Source organism: Magnolia sinica, chromosome 6 (assembly GCF_029962835.1).
Source record: "Magnolia sinica isolate HGM2019 chromosome 6, MsV1, whole genome shotgun sequence".
NCBI lineage: Eukaryota > Viridiplantae > Streptophyta > Magnoliopsida > Magnoliales > Magnoliaceae > Magnolia > Magnolia sinica.
The window spans coordinates 51,685,420-51,706,850 of record NC_080578.1 but is presented as its reverse complement, the minus strand read 5'-3'; the positions used below and the strand labels follow the sequence as shown (position 1 = coordinate 51,706,850).

Here is a 21,431-nt window from a genome sequence, read left to right as displayed (position 1 = left end):
CTATATGTACATTTTGCAACAGAAAGTATGGCTACAGATTATATCCATAGCTATTGTTATCTACTCCTATGGATATAATCCGTAGCCATAGCTTTTTGACCTATAACTACACCACCAATTGCAACAGTCGGGCTATGGACTATAGCCATAGCAGTAGGCCTTTAGCTACAGTTTTTATCTGTAGCCTTTGCCCCTTTTTCTGGTAGTGTTCAAAAATCATTCACACCATGTTAGAAAGTCCTCTTGTACAATTCTCAGTTACATCTTTTTCCGGGAAAACTCTGATCTCATTGGGCCGACCCTTTCACTCTTACTAATGTGATCCTCATAGGGCTATCGAGATAAAGAATCCAGACAATAGCAATGAATTCAAAGTAAATGGACATCGATTAAAGCCATTTGTTGAAAAATACAATTCGGAGGACATGTCCATACGTCTGAGTGATCCTATTTACTAGGATCGATCTCCTAGTCTGATGGAGGTTTAGGTAGGTTTATTGCTTTCATTAGGCTGGGATAGTTTGCTTTATACTGTTTATGATAGTTTTCTTATACTCTATTGAGTTTTGTTATGTGGTAACCCATTTTTATGTTGAGATCCATGGAAAAGCTTCAAATTTCCTTCCTCCACGTACTATCTTTCTATCACCATTCCTTTTCTTTTCTGTTGCCTCATTTGCATTAGATGCTTAATTCTTGTACATTAAGGGCAATGTAGATTTTTGTGGGGGTGTGGGGATTAGGTAACCTAATTAGTGTTTTTCTTAGTTTTGAGCAAAAATTTTGGAAAATTTTCAATATTTTGAGTTGAGCTCTGTTTGGAAGGCAATAAATTATGGAATTAAGAATGCTTTAAGTATGATGAGAAGTGAGAGTGGATTTTAAATTGTTGGAGCTTGATCATTTAAGTGAAATATCACTCACAGTTCTTACATTCGAACTGATTAAGAAAAAGTTTGAATATCAAGTTAATCTAAACTACAAGACACGTTCAATTTGCTTTCTTGGAGCGTGCTTGATTTTATAATAGTTAGTATGTGGATCATTGTTAGATATGGAGAATTTAGTCTGGAGAATTATGTCCACCATAAGAGTTAAAAAACCAGTTAAAAAATAGGAGATCGATAAAAAGGTCATAAGGAATGAAAAATGACAGCATCTTTGAGGGGAATGAAAAATGTCTTTAAAAAGGATGTAATGTCTAAAAAAGAGGAATAAATAATGGTGACCATTGATATAAAATCAAAAATTGGAAAAATAATGAAAAAGGGGATAGGTTTAGAATTAGTACTTGATTTTCAATTAATCTTAAGATGATGAACATGGCTAACATTACAAAACAAAAGTAGTTTTCTGGAAAGTAAATTGATTGTCACCAAGCACATTGGAAAACTTGATATTTGAACTTCCATTCTGATTTGATTGATAAAGAACCTACTCGATTAATTGCCTAGTTAATTTGGCTCTAAGTTTTCAAAGATCTCACTCTCTCACTTAATGTTACTCATACATACTTGATTACACAAAAGATTATTTTCTAAAAAAAGGTTTTGAACTTGAGATTGAAGATTATTTATCACATATTGTAATGACCTTGGAAATTTTGTGCTAATCTTTCCTTAAGTAGTTGTTTGTGGGGTAATTAGCGCTATACTCGATTGCTTGTGAAATCTGCATTAATCACTTTAAATTGTATCTGCATGGCTCAAAATTTGTAGATTAGTTAGCGCTATGTTACTCTGAAATTTGGGATCCATTGCTAAATCCAGTTGTTCTGGGAAATTTTTGGAAGTTTTGGATCAGACCTGGACCGCGCGTCGAAAGTCTGATAGCGATGATCTTAGGCTGTTGTGGTCACCATGTTGGGCTTGACCATCACCTCGAAAATCAAGTCCATGTGATGTTTTGGGTCGATTTGTTTGAGTCTGGAGTGAAAAGTGTGAGAACGGTTGGATATTTATTAAGCTTTTATGAAATCTGAGTCGTGTCGCTTGTGCGATGATTTTAAGCTATCTGACCGTTGGATTTTGACCCAATTTCACCCCCTGATCAGGGAAGGTGGCCCAGGCATGTCCTTGTGCTTGTGGACCTGATCGAGATTCCGTGACCGTTGAATTGAGTGTGGTCCGCCATGGCTGATCTGAAGAGCCGGTCAGTACGAAAACTCATCTTAACCTAGATCCATGGTCAGTGAGCTTAAGTCCGACCTTTCGTGGTATTTGGCCCACCAGAAGTGCTTCGTTGGATCGTAAGAGGCAGGTTTTGGTTATACCCTAAGTATACCTTGGCCCTGGGGTTATTTTCATCAAAGTTAGGCCTATTTATAGTCCTTAAACCCTAGCTCTCTTTTCCATACGAATTTTCTCTAACCCTAGCTTGGAAAGAGAGTGGAAAAGAGAGAGAAAGTGAGAGAGGAGTTGGTGAATCATCTTAGATTCTTTCCTGTTCTTCTACATCCTTGAACCTTCACTTTGAATCGTTATTCTGACTATTCTGAGTTCATCTTTGGGTAAGTTAACCTAACCCTAATCTGTGTTAGAGCTTAGATTAGTCTTGGTATTGCTGTATCTCATTTCTATCCTTGCTTTAGGGTATTCTATCGCCGTTGACGAAAACAACTCGTCTAAATCAGTTTGGTGTTTCTTTTTTGGCTTAAGGTGCGGACTTTAAGTGTATAGGTTATGGTTTTCAAGGCTTTCAATGCCAGTTAATGATTTATTCTTGTTATGGATGAGATTTCACATGCCAAATGTCATATTTATGTCGCGTTCCTGATATACATGTGTTATATTGAGATTTATGTATTCTATGTGTATGTATAAAGTACCGTATACGTATAAAATATGCACTTGTGTTTGCCGTGATTATTTGTCATGTAGGTATGCTAGATGTATGTATGACAACTCCTTGATAAAAGGAATTGTTCAAATGCATGTATTTCAACATACGTCATGTATGTTGTATTATGTATTCTAAGTGTTTGTAGAAATGTCTGAATGATCTAAAGTGTGATGTTTCAACCTAGTATGGGTGTTGAGAAGTGATTCTCAACTCTCCCACTAGTGAGTATGATTTCCTTCTTGCAAGTTACATTCCTTGTCGTTTAAGTTCAAGCATTACTTATGCTTACATTTATGTTAAGTTGATATTCTTCAAATGCTTGAGTACCTCATGATTGAGTTGTTGTTCCTTTACTGTTCTACATTCAATACGAATATCTGTTGTAGTGTAATGTGTGTGGGACTATGAATTAGTCCAGGAAATCGGTAATCGACCTTAAGGTTGTGGCCGAGATCGCTTTCGCCACAAAGGACGTGATTAGACGAACCCGAGCCGTATTACAGTTGGCGGCAGTGGTTTGGCCACGCAGAGTGTTTGCGCACTCTATGTCGTTCAACCCAACGTGCACTCGTGCTAGTCGAGTTCGTCAAGTAACCCGATTGTCCGATGTATGTTCACCATGTATGGACACTATTGCTTGAATCTAGAATACCGAACTTACCAGTGAAATCCTATTAACCATGGTACCTTGATCCGCTAAGACTCATGAGTCGGACATGGTGGTATGGGACACCGTGATCGAGCTGTCGGCCTACGCTGGGGTGACGAGCCTCCCCGTAGTGACCAGTGAGCAACCAAACTCGTGAGCCGATTATGGTGGTATGGGACACTATATTCGTGCTCTTGGCCTACATTGATTGGTGACGAGCCCTTTGTAGTGACCTCGAGCATGCCTGGATACCGCATTGAGGTGACGAGCCTTGGTGTAGTAACGAAGGTATGAAAGGCGTGCATTGATTGGTGACGAGCCCTTTGCTACGACCTCAAACCATATGATCGTATGAGATGTCTGGGACTGACGACCCTAGAATGGATCACTGTTTGGAAGGTGACATGAGGAAGGTATCTTAGCTTCCCAATCCTACTGTATGAAAAGGACTAATAACAACTTGGTAATCATATCCATGCACCGCATTTGCATGTACTTTGTAGATGTGGCGCACTTTGAGGTGGTGTCATGCGTAACGTAAGATGAAGACGCTGAGGGGGTACGCGTGAGGGCATGCATCATTCTGCATACATCCTTGCATTAATAAGAGTACTTAGGACTTATTTAATTGTTCTGCTTTATCATTACTGCTTAATTGAACTGATAACATGTTAACCAGTGCCTTATTGTTCCACTAAGTTGATCACTCACTCCCACGTTCTGGAGCGGTGTTAAACACCCACCAGTCTCTGTCTTAGGTTCTGATGTTGCAGATGTGGATGCGACTTCTGAGGTAGAGCGGGAGATGGATGATGATGAAGCTGTTTTCTCTTATATGCAGTTTTCAGACGGGTTCTAGCGAGCCTTGTTTTGATGCGCGAGACTTTGGGATTATTTTTGGGAATTAAATGATGTAACCTAATACTTGTAATTTTGATAAGTAACACTTTCATTACGACCTGGTTTGTATATGTACTTTAGGGATTCGCACTTGTACACATATATTTCTATAAGTCTTCCGCTTGCTTTATTCACTTATCCCTGAATTATATCTGTGCTTTGGCTTAATCTATTCCATGTTTTATGCACTAATACAGACAACATACATCCATCATTAAATATGTTGCATAAGTGATGTTTTGAAACTCGGGAGCTGAGTTATGCTCGACCCCCGAATTTTTAGGGCGTTAAACCGGACCTGGGTTATGGTCACACACCACACGTTGTCGTCACTTTAGTGTATTTGGGTGCGGGTCTATCGTAGATTTTGTGTTTGTGCTCCGTAGCTTCTATCGGCGAAAGTTTCCTGAAAAAGTTCACCGAGATCGAGTCTGTACTCTTACCTGATCACATACAGCGACCCGAAACCTTTTCTAGATCATCTATTAATGAGTTTAGATGGTTTATCATCTTGTTTTAACCCTTAAACCTTCAAGAAATCTTTATTTGAATCGGATTTATGCTTGAATGGCCCGATAGGCGTCAAATCATGCAAGGGGCCGATCGGGGCATTTCCTGGGGGGCCCAGGGGGAACCACACATTTCTGACCATGGGGGATCAGGAGGACCTCGCCCAAACGGTGAGGCATCCCCGGTCAGTCCAGAGACCGGCGATGCCATCGCTGGTTCGACGAGGGCTTGCCGATCAGCGGGCCAGGCGGGCCGGGCCAGCGTGGGCCGATGGATTTTCGATCTTATGTGGCCCACCCCTCCAAGGTTCGTCAATTAAAACCCTTCCCATACCCTTCTTCCTTCACAAACTCCCCTCCCAAGCTCTCCTTTTCTTGAAAACCCTCTCCAATCTTCTCCAAATCTCTTCCAAATCTTCTTCTTCTTCCATTTTCGTGCAAACCCCATCACCCTATCTTAAAACCCTCACCCCCATTGTTGATTTCACTCCTTTTCCTTCTCATTTGACCTCTCACATTCTCCTTTGAGATCCCTAGTGTGTGGAAGCTTCACCATCTTCCTATTTCTCTCTTTCTCTCATTTCTTATGGCCCTCTTTGAGATTGTCACGGTCATCTTTTCCATTTCTTCCCTTCTTTCTTTGATGGGGAAGAAGAGAGCGCCCGTGGATAAAGCCGGGCCTAGCCGTCCAACCCGTGCACGGAGGCCGAGAGGTGCCGCCTCGAGCACGTCCGCCACTCGTGAATTCCATACCAAGCGGGACCTCGATCCTCGAGCTCCTATTGGTAGGACTTTGTTGGCGGAGCTATCACATGGAGTCTATGAAGGTCATAGAGTCCTTTTTAAGGCTCATGTTGATCCACGGCTATATGGTGAGTTTTTGTTGTTGGAGCGCCTAGAAGGGGCTGGTTAGTGTCCCTTGTTTGAAGGTGAGTATTGCGCGAATGCTAGTACTGTTCGAGCCTTTTATGCCAATATTCGTGATCCTTCGCTGGAGCCTCTGCAGTTCAAGATTCCTTGTGGTAGCAGTCGAGTGGGTGTTATCAATGTTGCTTTGATATCCCGACTCCTGAATGTGCCACTTGGTGAAGTGCATGCCAGCGAGAAGAATGTGAACAGTATGCGCGAGAGGGATCGTCGCACCCAATCCTTGTGTAGTCGCCTAGTCGAATGGCAGCCTAATAGGAGTCTTCTGGCTATCTACATGACGGACGACTTCCGTTTGCTTTATCACATGTGTACGTTTAATGTATACCCAAGGTGGAGCAATCGCAGCGAGTGTACGCGCCTGATGGTGGATTTTCTATATCAGGTGGGGCAGGAAGCGAAGTTGTGTGTGCCGACGTACATCTTGTGCCAGATTATTCTTATCGCTTGTTCGTCTAGGAGGACCGAGTTGCTTCCATTTGGCCGCCTCATTTGCAAGCTTGCACATGAGTTTGGCTATAGGCTTGGAGTAAAGAAGCCGGTTCCTGTTCGTCATATCAATCTGAGGACTCTTAAGCAGATGGAGATCGATTCTAGTCGACATGCCTCAGAGAGTGAGGCTGAGTCAGAGAGCGATGATGAAGAGAGTTATGCTGAAGGTGGTGCTGAGATTGAGGAAGAAACAGAGCAGGACGAGGAAGAGGATGAGGCACAGGATACGAGTGTTAGCTCTGCTCTTGTGGCGCCAGAGCAGAGCGCAGAGCAGACTGCCAGAGATGCCCATCTTACACGGCTTAAAGAAGGGCAGGCTGTTTTATGCCAGGATATTATTGATCTTCGAGGTCTTGTTAAGCATAAGTTTAAGAAGGTGACTCGAACTCTAAAGTCTATCCTATGTTGCTTGTAGGATAAGGGTGCCCCGCCTCCATCTCCTGATTCAGACGAATAGCTGTCGTCGTGGCCGTCCTTTGCTTTGGTTGTTGTTTTCTTTCTGTGTGTAGCCGTTGTTGGCTTTGTAGTTGGAGTTGTTGTAGTTGTTTGTAGTTGTTGTGGTTGTTTGAAGTGTTAAATGTTGTTGTTCTCATGCTTTCCTGGTCGTGATTCATGTATTACTACACTACTTGTATTGCGACAATTTTGATTAATGGAATGCATGTTGTTTGTCTTTGGAGTTGTGCTGTATTGCTGTGTGGATGGATTATGTGACGTAGAATCTGACAGGTTGCATCCTCTGTTGAATGTAGGGATGCCTCCTAAGGGTTCGAAGTCTTCGGCCCGTCTCTCCTTGATTGAGTCGCTTGCTGGGGTTCCTCCCATAAGCGATAGCCAGTCAGATCCACAGGCGGGTCCGTCTCATGCCAGTGTTGGGCCAACACCTATGGCTCCTCCAATCACACCCTCGGTTCCTGAGCCGAGCCATACACCTTCATCTACTCCGCCTACTGATAGGTTTGAGCAGATAATGCTGTTGATGCAGTAGCAGCAGCAGCACCAGTAGCAGCAACAGCAGCAGCAGCAGGAGTTCCTCTCTTCCATGGCTAGCATCTTTGCTCAGTCAGTGGGGACGACTCCACCTGTTTCACCTATGCCTCCATCTAGGAGCGACAGTGCCAGCGGCACTTTCGAGCAATTCCAGCGCTTGTGACCTCCTACGTTTGCGGGTTCTCATAGACCCGAGGAGGCCGAGTATTGGATCGACCGCATCTTTAAGATGCTGAGACCGCTGCACTGCTCTGAGGTTGAGCAGGTTGAGCTTGCCTCCTTCATGTTTGGGAAGTAGGCTAGTCTGTGGTGGGACAGTGTTATTCGCACTGTCGAGGAAGGTTTTGAGTGGTCGTGATAGGCGTTTGAGGCGCACTTCCACTAGTATTTCCCGGTTACGTACCGACATGAGAAGGAGAGCGAGTTCCTTCGCCTCCGCCAAGGAGGGTTGTCGGTGACGGAGTATGAGAACTGGTTTACTGAGTTGGGTCGGTATGTTCCTTTGATCCTGGGTGATCAGCCGATGAGGATGCGGTGTTTCTCTGAGGGATTGAGACCTGAGATCCGATCAAAAATTTGCTATGCTAGCATTTCTTCTTATGCGAAGCTGGTGAGCATGTCCTTGCGAGCAGAGTAGGACGGGGATAGGTCGTCCCGCATGCGAGCACCGATAGTTCCTAGGCTGTGACCGGACTTTCAGGGTGCACCTTTCCTTGGTAAGAGGCCGCGAGCAGATTCTCCTCCGAGGTGTTCAGCGCCGCTCGCTTAGCAGATGAGAGCTGATCTTCGATGTTCATATTGTGGGAAGACAGGGCATTTGGACCGTTTTTGCTTCTCCCGTATGCGAGCCAGTGGTTTTACTCCACCGCAGAGGATTAGCCGTCTGATGCCTTAGGTTATTTCTCCTCAACCTCTTCGATCAGTGCCAACTCATCCATCCTTCAGACATGCAGTCCCTAGCTTCAGGCCACTCAGCGGCCCATGGTTCCTCCGCCGAATCGTCAGCAGCAGGCTCGAGTTCATGCGCTTTCAGCTGAAGCGCCTATGTCTGACTTAGTGCCGAGATCCTTCGAGGTGACAGCGCACATTGAAGGTATTCCCGTTTCTATGTTAGTGGATACAAGGTCCACTACTTCTCTTATATCTTATGTGGTAGTTAGGCGTTTGGGTTTGAGATCTGTTCCTATGCAAGGAGTGACGCTTACTACCGCTACGGGGATTTCCTCTACTTTGGGCAAGCGTTGTATGGATTGTTTAGTCGATCTTGAAAGTGGATCGATCTGGGTTGATTTCTTAGTCACACCGCTTTATCATTACGATGTTATTATGGGTATGGATTGGCTCATGAGGATGCGAGCTAAGATTGATTGTGAAGCTAGATCAGTGACGATCCATGGACCTGAGGGCAAGACTGTTACTTTCCCAGTTCAGGTCAGTTACCCTCTTCGTATTGATTATTATTCTTCTCTGTTGGAGAGTATGGCTGAATCGGCGTTAGTTAGTACGCCGGTAGTTCGAGAATTTGAAGATGTGTTTGAGTCGATTCCTGGATTACCTCCTTAGCATGAGATTGATTTTGCTATCGATCTTATGCCTGGTGCGACGCCCATTTCTTTGCCCACCTATCGTATGCTTCCGAGTGAAATGGAGGAGTTGAGGAAGTAGATAGATGGTTTACTGGATTTGGGTTTTATTCGGCCTAGTGTGTCTCCTTGGGGAGCACCTGTTCTGTTTATGAAGAAGGATGGTTCCTTGCGATTGTGTATTGATTATCGCAGGCTGAATTTGGTAACTGTGAAGAATAAGTACCCTTTACCTAGGATTGATGATCTGTTTGATCAGTTGAAGGGGGCATGGTACTTTTCAAAGGTTGATCTGCAGTCAGGGTATCATCAGTTGCACGTCAAGGATGGGGACGTGCAGAAGACCGCTTTCAGGACTAGCTTCGGTCATTATGAGTTCCTTGTGATGTTGTTCGGTCTTACGAACGCACCGGCCGTGTTCATGGATCTGATGAACAGGGTGTTTCGGTCATTCTTGTTTCGATTCGTCATTGTTTTTATCGATGACATCTTGATATATTCGGCGAGCCAGGAAGAACATGAGGAGCACTTAAGAGCGGCTTTAGATACTCTTAGGAAGAATCAGCATTTTGCACAGTTCAAGAAGTGTGATTTCTGGAAAGAGGAAGTCAAGTTCCTGGGACATGTGGTGTCCAAGGAAGGGATAGCCGTCGACCTTGACAAGGTAGCTGCAGTGCAAGACTGGAAGCAGCCTGGTTCAGTTACTGAGGTAAGGAGTTTTCTGGGTCTTGTAGGCTATTATCGACGCTTCATTCAAGACTTCTTGAAGATTGCCAGACCGTTGTCGCAGCTGACACGGAAGGATTTGAAGTTTGCTTGGAATGAGCAGGCGGAGTTAGCTTTTCAGGAGCTGAAGGACAAGTTGACGTCCGCCCCTGTGCTAGTTTTGCCAGAGCAATGGGTTAAGTATATTATATATATAGACGCCTCTCGCGTTGGTCTGGGTTGTGTCCTTATGTAGAAGGACAGGGTGATTGCTTATGCTTCACGTTAGTTGAGGAAACACGAAGAGAATTACCCTACGCATGACCTGGAGTTAGCAGCTGTCATTTTCGCATTAAAGCTTTGGAGACATTACCTTTATGGTGAGGAGTTCGAGCTCTTTTGCGACCACAAGAGCCTTAAGTATATTTTCACGTAGCGTGATTTGAATATGAGGCAGCACCGATGGATGGAAACATTGAAGGACTTTAAGTTCAATGTTTCTTACCATCCGGGCAAGGAAAACCTTGTGGCAGATGCGTTGAGTCGTAAGAAGGCTATTGAGTTTGCGGCTCCGTTGATGATAGCAGAGTGGGATATGTTGGAGTTCGTGCGCGATTTTGAGCAGAAGCTTACGATGGTTGAGCCGTATGAGGTTATCGCACACATTCGTGTACAGCCCCTTATGGACGAGAGGATCGTTGCAGCTTAGGCAGATGATGAGCTTTTGGTGAAGATGAGGAAGCGAGTGTTAGTTCTGATGGAGGCCTACGATTTTGTGGCCGGTTATGTGTTCCTGACATCCCTGACTTGAGACGAGAGGTTCACGAGTTAGCCCATAGTTCTAAACTTGCGATGCATCTAGGTAGCACGAAGATGTATCAGGATATGAGGAGATGTTATTGGTGGGACAATATGAAGGTCCAGATTGCTGAATTTGTTTCTCGTTGTCTCACGTGCCAGCAGGTCATGACAGAGCATCGCCGACCTCCTGGATTGCTGCAGCCCATGCCCATAGCTGAATGGAAGTGAGACTTCATTTCTATGGATTTTATTTCTGGGTTGCCGAGAACGAGGAAGGGATATGACTCTATTTGGGTGATCGTCGACCGATTAACGAAGTCGGCGCATTTCTTACCGATCAGAGTCACTAACTCTGCAGACGAGTTGGCTAGGTTGTATATCAAGGAGATAGTACGTCTGCATGGAGTTTCCCTGGAGATTATGTCTGATAGAGACACGCGTTTTACATCTATCTTCTGGACTCGTATCCAGGAAGCAATGGGTGTGAAACTGAAGTTTAGCACCGCGTTTCATCCGTAAACAGATGGGCAGACGGAGCGTGTGAATCAGATCCTGGAAGATATGTTGCGAGCTTGTGTTTTAGATTTCAAGGACAGTTGGGTTGATTGTCTTCAGTATACAGAGTTTGCGTATAATAGTAGTTTTCAGGCGAGTATCGGCATGGCTCCCAATGAGGCGTTGTATGGTCGCCCGTGCAGAGCACCACATTATTGGGCAGAAATTGGTGAGCGTAGTTTGCTTGGCCCGGAGTTGGTGCAGGTGACTTCAAAGAAGGTTGACATCATTCGATGTCGACTTCTGACAGCCCAGAGTAGACAGAAGAGTTATACCGATACGAGGTGTCGACTGCTTGAGTTTGAGGTTGGAGACCATGCTTTTCTGAAGGTCTCTCCTATGAAGAGAGTTCTGTGGTTCGGTAAGAAGGGGAAGCTGACGCCGAGATTTATTGGTCCATTTCAAGTTCTGGATCGAGTGGGAGAAGTAGCATACCGCCTTGTTTTGCCCACACTTCTTACAGGCGTGCATAACGTATTTCATGTTTCTATGTTGAAGAAGTACGTTCCTGATCCTTCGCATATTATCAGTTGGGAGCAAGTGCAGTTAAGTGAGGATGCCACTTATGTACTATGACCGACGTGTATTCTCGACAGGAAGGAGCAGGTATTCCGTAGCAAGGTTATCCCTCTTGTGAAGGTGCTATGGACGCATCATGGTGTGGAAGAAGCTACTTGGGAATCTGAAGCTGAGGTCAGGAAGACCTACCCTCTGATCCTTGAGGAATTTATGAAGGTATGAATTTCGAGGACGAAATTTTCTTTAAGGGGGGTAGATTGTAATGACCTTGGAAATTTTGTACTAATCTTTCCTTAAGTAGTTGTTTTTGGGGTAATTAACCTATACTCGATTGCTTGTGAAATCTGCGTCAATCACTTTAAATTGTATCTGCATGGCTCAAAATTTGTAGATTAGTTAGCGCTATGTTACTCTGAAATCTGGGATCCATCGCTAAATCCAGTTGTTCTGAGAAATTTTTGAAAGTTTTGGATCGGACCTGGACCGCACGTCGAAAGTCCGATAGCAATGATCTTAGGCTGTTGCGGTCACCATGTTAGACTTGACCATCACCTTGAAAATCAAGTCCATGTGATGTTTTGGGTCGATTTGTTTGAGTCTGGAGTGAAGAGTGTGAGAATGGTTGGATATTTATTAAGCTTTTATGAAATCTGAGTCATGTCGCTTGCGCGATGATTTTAAGCTATCTGACCGTTGGATTCTGACCCAATTTCACCCTCTAATCAGGGAAGGTGGCCCAGGAATGTCCTTGTGCTTGTGGACCTGATCGAGATTCTGTGACCGTTGAATTGAGTGTGGTCCGCCATGGCTGATCTGAAGAGCCGGTTGGTACGAAAACTCAGCTTGACCTAGATCCATGGTCAGTGAGCTTAAGTCTGACCTTTCGTGGTATTTGGCCCACCAGAAGTGCTTCGTTGGATCGTAAGAGGCAGGTTTTGGTTATACCCTAAGTATACCTTGGCCCTGGGGTTATTTTCATCAAAGTTAGGCCTATTTATAGTCCTTAAACCCTAGCTCTCTTTTCCATACGAATTTTCTCTAACCCTAGCTTAGAAAGAGAGTGGAAAAGAGAGAGAAAGTGAGAGAGGAGTTGGTGAATCATCTTAGATTCTTTCCTGTTCTTCTACATCCTTGAACCTTCACTTTGAATTGTTATTCTGACGATTCTGAGTTCATCTTTGGGTAAGTTAACCTAACCCTAATCCGTGTTAGAGCTTAGATTAGTCTTGGTGTTGTTGTATCTCATTTCTATCCTTGCTTTAGGGTATTCTATCGCCGTTGACGAAGACAACTCGTCTAAATCAGTTCGGTGTTTCTTTTCTGGCTTAAGGTGCGGACTTTAAGTTTATAGGTTATGGTTTTCAAGGCTTTCAATGCCAGTTAATGATTTATTCTTGTTATGGATGAGATTTCACATGCCAAATGTCATGTTTATGTCGCGTTCCTGATATGCATGTGTTATATTGAGATTTGTGTATTCTACGTGTATGTATAAAGTACCGTATACGTATAAAATATGCACTTATGTTTGCCATGATTATTTGTCATGTAGGTATGCTAGATGTATGTATGACAACTCCTTGATAAAAGGAATTGTTCAAATGCATGCATTTCAACATACGTCATGTATGTTGTATTATGTATTCTAAGTGTTTGTAGAAATGTCTGAATGATCTAAAGTGTGATGTTTCAACCTAGTATGGGTGTTGAGAAGCGATTCTCAACTCTCCCACTAGTGAGTATGATTTCCTTCTTGTAAGTTACATTCCTTGTCATTTAAGTTCAAGCATTACTTATGCTTACATTTATGTTAAGTTGATATTCTTCAAATGCTTGAGTACCTCATGATTAAGTTGTTGTTCCTTTACTGTTCTACATTCAATACGAATATCTGTTGTAGTGTAATATGTGTGGGACTATGAATTAGTCTAGGAAATCGGTAATTGACCTTAAGGTTGTGGCTGAGATCGCTTTCGCCACAAAGGACTTGATTAGATGAACTTGGCGGCAGTGGTTTGGCCACGCGGAGTGTTTGCGCACTCTATGTCGTTCAACCCAACGTGCACTCGTGCTTGTCGAGTTCGTCAAGTAACCCGATTGTCCGATGTATGTTCACCATGTATGGATGCTATTGCTTGAATCTAGGGTACCGAACTTACCTGTGAAATCCTATTAACTATGGTACCTTGATCCGCTAAGACTCATGAGCCAGACATGGTGGTATGGGACACCGTGGTTGAGCTGTTGGCCTGCGCTGGGGTGACGAGCCTCCCCGTAATGACCAGTGAGCAACCAAACTCGTGAGCCGATTATGGTGGTATGGGACACTATATTCGTGTTGTCGGCCTACATTGATTGGTGACGAGCCCTTTGTAGTGACCTCGAGCATGCCTGGATACCGCATTGAGGTGACGAGCCTTGCTGTAGTAACAAAGGTATGAAAGGCGTGCATTGATTGGTGACGAGCCCTTTGCTACGACCTCAAACCATATGATCGTATGAGATGTCTAGGACTGACGACCCTAGAATGGATCACTGTTTGGAAGGTGACATGAGGAAGGTATCTTAGCTTCGCAATCCTGCTGTATGAAAAGGACTAATAATAACTTGGTAATCATATCCATGCACCGCATTTGCATGTGCTTTGTAGATGTGGCGCACTTTGAGGTTGTGTCATGCGTAACGTAAGATGAAGATGCTGATGGGGTACGCGTGAGGGCACACATCATTCTGCATACATCCTTGCATTAATGAGAGTACTTAGGACTTATTTAATTGTTCTGCTTTATCATTACTGCTTGATTGAACTGATAACATGTTAACCAGTGCCTTATTGTTCCACTGAGTTGATCACTCACTCCCACGTTCTGGGGCGGTGTTAAACACCCACCAGACTCTATCTTAGGTTCTGATGTTGCAGATGTGGATGCGACTTCTGAGGTAGAGCGGAAGATGGATGATGATGAGGCTGCTTTCTCTTATATGCAGTTTTCAGATGGGTTCTAACGAGCCTTGTTCTGATGCGTGGGACTCTGGGATTATTTTTGGGAATTAAATGATGTAACCTAATACTTGTAATTTTGATAAGTAACACTTTCATTACGACCTGGTTTGTATATGTACTTCAGGGATTCGCACTTGTACACATATATTTCTATAAGTCTTCCGCTTGCTTTATTCACTTATCCCTGAATTATATCTATGCATTGGCTTAATCTATTCCATGTTTTATGTACTAATACAGACAACATACATCCATCATTAAATATGTTGCATAAGTGATGTTTTGGAACTCGGGAGCTGAGTCATGCTCGACCCCTGAATTTCAGGGCGTTACACATATTTTGCTCGGGACTAACAAAATGCAGGTTGGTGTTTGTGTTGAAGGTCAAATATTGCATATTATAAACCATTTATTTCTTGATTTTTCAAATATAATATGGCTTAATGGTATATTTTACATGTGTTTGTGTTGCGAGGTGAATTTAAGAGCTTGGATTGAAAAAAATGCTAAAAGTATAGATTTAATGCTTAAAACTCACCAAGGCAAAGAAGAGATTTTTAGAGACTAAGATTGAAGATTTCAAGACTCCAAGATCTAAGAAAACGAAGTGAAGAAGGAAGGAAGTCGAAAGGACAAGCGCAGAAATCACAAAGACTGTGTCATCGAGAACTGTTCGATGACATCGAAATATGTTCAATGATATCGAACACTGGTCGATGACGTCGAATTTATGAGAAAAAATAGAGTTAGTTGCTGGACATATTGGGTGCATTTCTCGATCAATCAAAGACATGTTTGATGACATCGAAGACTACTTGATGGCATCGAATTTGTCAAAGAAATTGAAGCACTCACTGGACTATTTTGGATACATTTTTGATGACTCGAAAACCTGTTCGAGGAATCGAAGCTTCTCTCGATGACATTGAAGGACAGTTCGATGACACAGGGACTTTCGCAGTGTGAAAGAAGAAAATGTGTGACTTCTGGATTCAAACCCCTTCGATGGGTGTTTGATGGAATCAAAGGCGTTACGCAATTTCTGTAAATTTGATCTGGTTTTGCGATTTTGTGGAACTTTGCTTATAAATAGAGGTTTCTAGGAACTTCTTAGGATATATGGGGTTTAAAGGAGCAGAGATAAAGGGCAGAGCCGCTTCTCAAGAGTTCTTCTTCCCTTCTCCTTAGTTTCTAATGCTTTCTTCTAAGGTTTTTAATCCAATCATGTCTATGGTTGGCTAGATCCCTTAGCTAGGGCTAAGGGGTGAAGCTTGTAGCGTGATTGAGATATTTTTCTTATTTTATTCTTGTTGTTGTTGAACTCCTTTAATTCTAGTTTGATATTTAAGGAATAGTTTTAGTGTTTAATGGTTTGTTATGACTGAAATTACAATGGATCTGTGATAACTTGAAGTATCTTCCGCTTCTGTTTAGAGTCTATGAAAGTAGGAAATCCTGTTGTTCTTGATCGTCCCTTGGGCATGGCTGAGTGATGGAATCCTTTCTATCCTTCACAATTCTTCCATGATTAGTTATTGGATCGGTATACCCTGTTGTCTACAATTGTCTCCTGGGCATGGTTAGGTGATGGAATCATTTCCAATCTTCATAACTTCCATCCGTTGAGAATTAGGTTAATGGAAGTTCATATACTTATTGAATATCTTCCATTGGATAGGATAGGACTCCAATTCCAATTGAATGCCTTGAATTGAATAAGGAAACATCCTAATAGCTACAAGTGGATCCTTGGAAACCTTAGTTTTCACCTTTAAATTCTCAAGTTTCTAAATTCATCATCTCACAATTACTCCCTACTTTCCTAATTTAGGTTAGATCCTTTCCTAGTTTTGATTCTAATTACTTTCAGAATAGATACACAGATTAGTCCTTGTGGATTCGACCTCAGTCTATTGGAAAATTGCATTAACAAGTATCAAAGCAAGGCTTTTCCTTGCATCAATAGCTTCTAACAACTGGTCCGACAACAGCCCCATAGATAGTGCTTTAGAAAATTGTCTTTTAACAACGACCACTTTCGAAGCAACATAGTGGGAGATTCGGTAAGTCATTTAAGAGCCGCATGATATTATCGATCGCATGACAGAGGCTTTAGGGAAAATCCATGTTCTTGGCGATGATTCGACTCCGATAGGCACTGTAATTCATAATAACACTATTCACATGACAATGCTCGCAAGAAATCACAAGATCATGCTAGAAGATGTGCGATTTAGTGATGAGGAAATCGATGACATGATCCTCTAACACTCCGATTGAGGCGGCAATCGAGTAGATCAGACGGATCTATTATTTAGGATGAAGGTTGATCTTCCCAATTTTAACAGCCAACTCCACATTAAGGACTTGATTGGCTACTTGAAGTCGATCGTTTCTTCAATTACATAGAAATCTCTAAAGAGAAGAAGGTCAAAATGGCGGCGTATGAGTTAAGGGCGGAGCTTCAGCTTGGTGGGAGCAACTTCAACTCAATGGATGAGGCAGATGAGAGTATTAATCCACACATGATAGTGGATGAAGCAACTTATTTACGCACATTTTCTCCCTAGTGACTACAATCAAGTATTGTTTTAATAGTACAAAAGTTACCTGTAGGGTAGTCAAACAGTGAGAGATTACACTGAGGAGTTCTATCGTTTGGTGGCATTAAACTATTTGCTAGAAACTGAATTGCAGCAAGTCACTCGATTCAACAATGGTTTGCTTATTACGATCCAGTATCAGATTCAGATGGAGCCCATTTGGACGATGAATGAAGTGATCAAGCTAGCCACCCAAGCGGAAGCATAGCTTGAGCATTCTAACACACGGACCTATTTTGCTAATAGGGTAGCGGGTGCGGGTCCTTCATAGGGAGAGTTAAAGGCCAAGGGGAAAGAACTTATAGATGTGCCCTCAACCTCTTACCCCCACAAACCGAGAGTCAGGAAGCGAGCAAGTTAGATCCCAAAGGGGCATGACCATTACCACTAGTCTGACCAGAATCCAAAATTCCCATGGTTGGCCAAGGCCCAACCATTGTTATCGATGTGGCCAACTTGGTCACCTATCAAACACATGCCCCCAACAACAAGTGGCTAACCTCGTCATTAATAATGGTAGCACTGAAAACACAAAGGAAGACTCAGATGTTGATGAATAGGAGCACGTTGCAGATGGTAAAGTGGATGAAATAGATTGGGTTTCAAAGGATAACGGTGAGTCACTGTTAGTGAGGTAGCTATTGTATGCACCAAAGAAGGAGGTACACCTACAACGGCATAACATCTTCGGAACAAGGTGTACAGTGAATTAAAAATTATGTGATCTGATCATCGATAATGAGAGCAGTGAGGATATCATCTCTAAGTTTATGGTGGAGAAGTTGCAGCTGAAAACATAACAACATCCATCCCCTACATGATCAGATGGATTAAAAAAGTCAACGAGACAAAGGTAATTAAACAATGAACTATGACTCTTTCAATTAGTAAACATTATAAGGACCAAGTCAGATGTGAAGTAGTTGAAATGGAGGCCTGTCACATACTACTCGGTCGACCATGGCAATCAAATCATAAATTCTCTCATAGAGGATGAGATAATGTGTATGTTTTCATCATAGATGACAGGAAAACCATACTAGCCCTATGGGCCTAAAGGAGTAACCCGAAACTTCTAAAGTAGAGGGGCATTCTCTTCTACCCAAATGTGACTTTGTAAAGGAATCCAAAGAGACGGGATAAATCTATGCACTGATTATAAAGGGGGAAGAGGCAGAGCCTACCATTATTTTCGAGAAACTAAAACCATTGCTATAATAATTTAAAGAAATTTGACCCGATAAAATTCCCAACGGGTTGCCTCCCATTAAGATATTCAGCACCATATCGACCTTATTTGAGGGTCCAACTTACCCAATCGCCCTCACTATTGAATGAGTGGAAGACGGCATTTAAGACTAAGGAGGGTCTGTACGTATTGATGGTCATGCCCTTCACGCTCTTGAATGCACCTAGTACATTTATGGGGGTGATGAACCAAATTCTGAAGCCATTCATCAAGCAATTTATGGTTATTTATTGACATCTTCATATATAGTCAGAATGAAGCAGACCATATGGAACATCTTAAACAAGTCCTTTAAGTGCTCACTATGAATAAGTTGTATCTCAATATGAAAAAATGCACCTTTATGACTGAGACCCTATTGTGTTATGGGCTTGGTTGTGACGTCTATGGGCATTCGTGTGGATGGCAAAAATGTGAGAGCCTTTAGAGAATGGTCGGTTCCAACAAACAGCCGTGAAGTATGGAGTTTTCATAAGTTGGCAACATTTTTTCATCAAATCATGAAGAATTTCAGCACCATTGTCGCATCGATTATAGATTGTATGAAGGAATGGACCATTTCAGTGGATTAATGAAGCGAATGGGAACTTTGCTAAAATCAAACATAAATTGTTCACAACTCCAGTTCTTGTACTTACCGGCTTTGAAAAAATGATCAAGGTTAAATGCGATGCTTCATATGTCGAAATTGGTGGAGTTTTATTATAAGAAGGTAGACCAGTAGCCTTTTATATCGAGAATCTCAGTGATGCCTGTTCACAACCCCAAGTGTAGGGTTGTGATGTAGTAATAATCTCGGTAAGACCGACGTCGAATCCACAGGGACTGAACCTTGTACGTATTCTCACTACCAGAAAAAGGGGAAAAGGCTACGGATAAAATCCGTAGCCTTAGACCTATGGCTACGGTTCTAGTCCGTAGCACGACCATAGTTATAGGTGTCGTAATAATAGGTTTGGAAACTATAGCTACAGATTTAATCTGTAGCTATAGTTACAACAGCACGGATATAATTCATAGCAATTATATTTGTAGCGATAAGTATAAACAGCTATGAATATTATTTGTAGCTAAAAGTCTGTAGCAATATGCACAATTTAATAACAGCTACAGCTATTGGATTACCGACTACGGTCAATATCCGTAGCTATTTTATAAATTAAAATAAATAAATAAATATATATATAATCATTTGTTCATTCAATTACCACCTGCATAATCATTAATTCATTCCGTTTCAATCAATTACAATCATTCATTCATTCAATTACAATCAATTACAATCCTTCATTCAATCAATTACAATCCTTCATTCAATCAATTACAATAAAAATTACAATAATGCTGAAAATACAAATCTTTGGCTTCATTAGAGAAATTTGCTCGACTTCACCCTGAAATTTCAATGATAAAGAATTGAAAGAGAAGATATATTTTAACGGTATGATATTTTTTTCACAAGTAAATAGGCCTTTTTCAGCCATCACCCACCTAAAGAATAAAAAATCGATTGTTGTCCAAGTCCACTCCTTTTCCTTTCAATTTCTTAGTGACCTCTATAAAATTACATCCACGGTCATTTATGTAGTACTTTGAAGAGTTGTCTCAAAATGCAACTTTAGTAATGACAAAGTCACTTCCTACAACAACTTCGTATATTCCATCATCCTACAAATAGTCATGGCATTCATAAATCAGAATGACCATTGGGGGAAAGAAAAACAAAGTGAAAGAAGTGCATCATGTATAACCATTTTCTTTTCTTTTTTTAATGAATTAATAAAAACTCAAAGAGTAATAAAATTGACACAAAAGGAATGGTCTCATCATATGGTTTGTAGGGCCAAAATAAACGTCTGGACGATTTCTGCAAGGAGGACCATCGGTAGCCACAAGTACCCACTTCCCAAGGAATGGTCTCACCATATGGTTTAGGTTATAAGTTTATGTTAATGTTGTAGGTTATAGGTTTAGGTTTAGGTTGAGGGATTTGAGAATACATTTATGTTTTAGGTTTAGGTTTAGATTTTACGTTTAGGTTAAGGTTACAGGTTTAGGTTTAGGTTTAGGTTTAGGTTATAAGTGTAGGTTATAGGTTTAGGTTTAGGTTTAGGTTATAGGTTATAGGTTATAGGTTAAGTTTAGGTTATAGGTTAAGGTTTAGGTTTAGGTTATAGGTTTAAGTTTAGGTTATAGTTTTGGGATTTGAGAATAGGTTTAGGTTATAAGTTTATGTTAATGTTGTAGGTTATAGGTTTAGGTTTAGGGATTTGAGAATACATTTAGGTTTTAGGTTTAGGTTTAGGTTATAGGTTATAGCTTTAGGGAATTGAGAATATGTTAAGGTTTAAGTTTAGGAAATCGAGTTCGGGTTCGGGATCGGGTTTAGGTTTGGGTTTTCAAGTTTAGGTTAGGGAGTTGAGATTAGGATTAGGTGTAGGTTTAGGTTTAGGGATTTGAGAATGCATTTCGATTTTTGGTTTAGGTTTAGGTTTTAGGTTTAGGTTTAGGTTTAGGTTAATGTTAGGTTATAGGTTATAAGTTTGGGTTATATGTTATAGGTTATAGGTTAAGGTTTAGGTTATAGGTTTTGGTTTAGGTTAAGGTTATAGGTTTAGGTTTAGGTTAAGGTTTAGGTTTAGGTTATAGGTTTAGGTTAAGGTTTAGGTTTAGGTTATAGGTTATATGTTATAGGTTATAGCTTTCAGGAATTGAGAATAAGTTAAGGTTTAAGTTTATGGAATCGGGTTCAGGTTTGAGATTGGGTTTAAGTTTGGGTTTTCAAGTTTAGGTTTAGGTTTAGGTTAGGGAGTTGAGATTAGGATTACGTGTAGGTTTAGGTTTAGGGATTTGAGAATACATTTAGGTTTTAGGTTTAGGTTATAGGTTTAAGTTTAGGTTTTAGATTTAGGTTAAGGTTTGGTTATAGGTTATAAGTTTAGGTTATAGGTTATAGGTTATAAGTTATATTTTAAGGTTTAAGTTATAGGTTTTGGTTTGGGTTAAGGTTATAGGTTTAGGTTTAGATCATAGGTTTAGGTTAAGTTTAGGTTTAGGTTATAGGTTTGGGTTATAGGTTATAGCTTTAGGGAATTAAGAATAGG

At 41.6% G+C, this 21,431-nt stretch overlaps 1 long non-coding RNA gene across 1 annotated transcript; it reads right to left on the bottom strand.

Moving 5' to 3' along the window:
- Window positions 1-19,566: 19,566 nt before the first annotated feature.
- On the bottom strand, window positions 19,567-20,087 carry LOC131250038 (uncharacterized). The gene is made up of 2 exons (XR_009172998.1): window positions 19,819-20,087; window positions 19,567-19,721 (listed from the first exon to the last, which is right to left on the bottom strand). It is a non-coding gene; the product is annotated as an uncharacterized LOC131250038 (long non-coding RNA).
- Window positions 20,088-21,431: the final 1,344 nt, after the last annotated feature.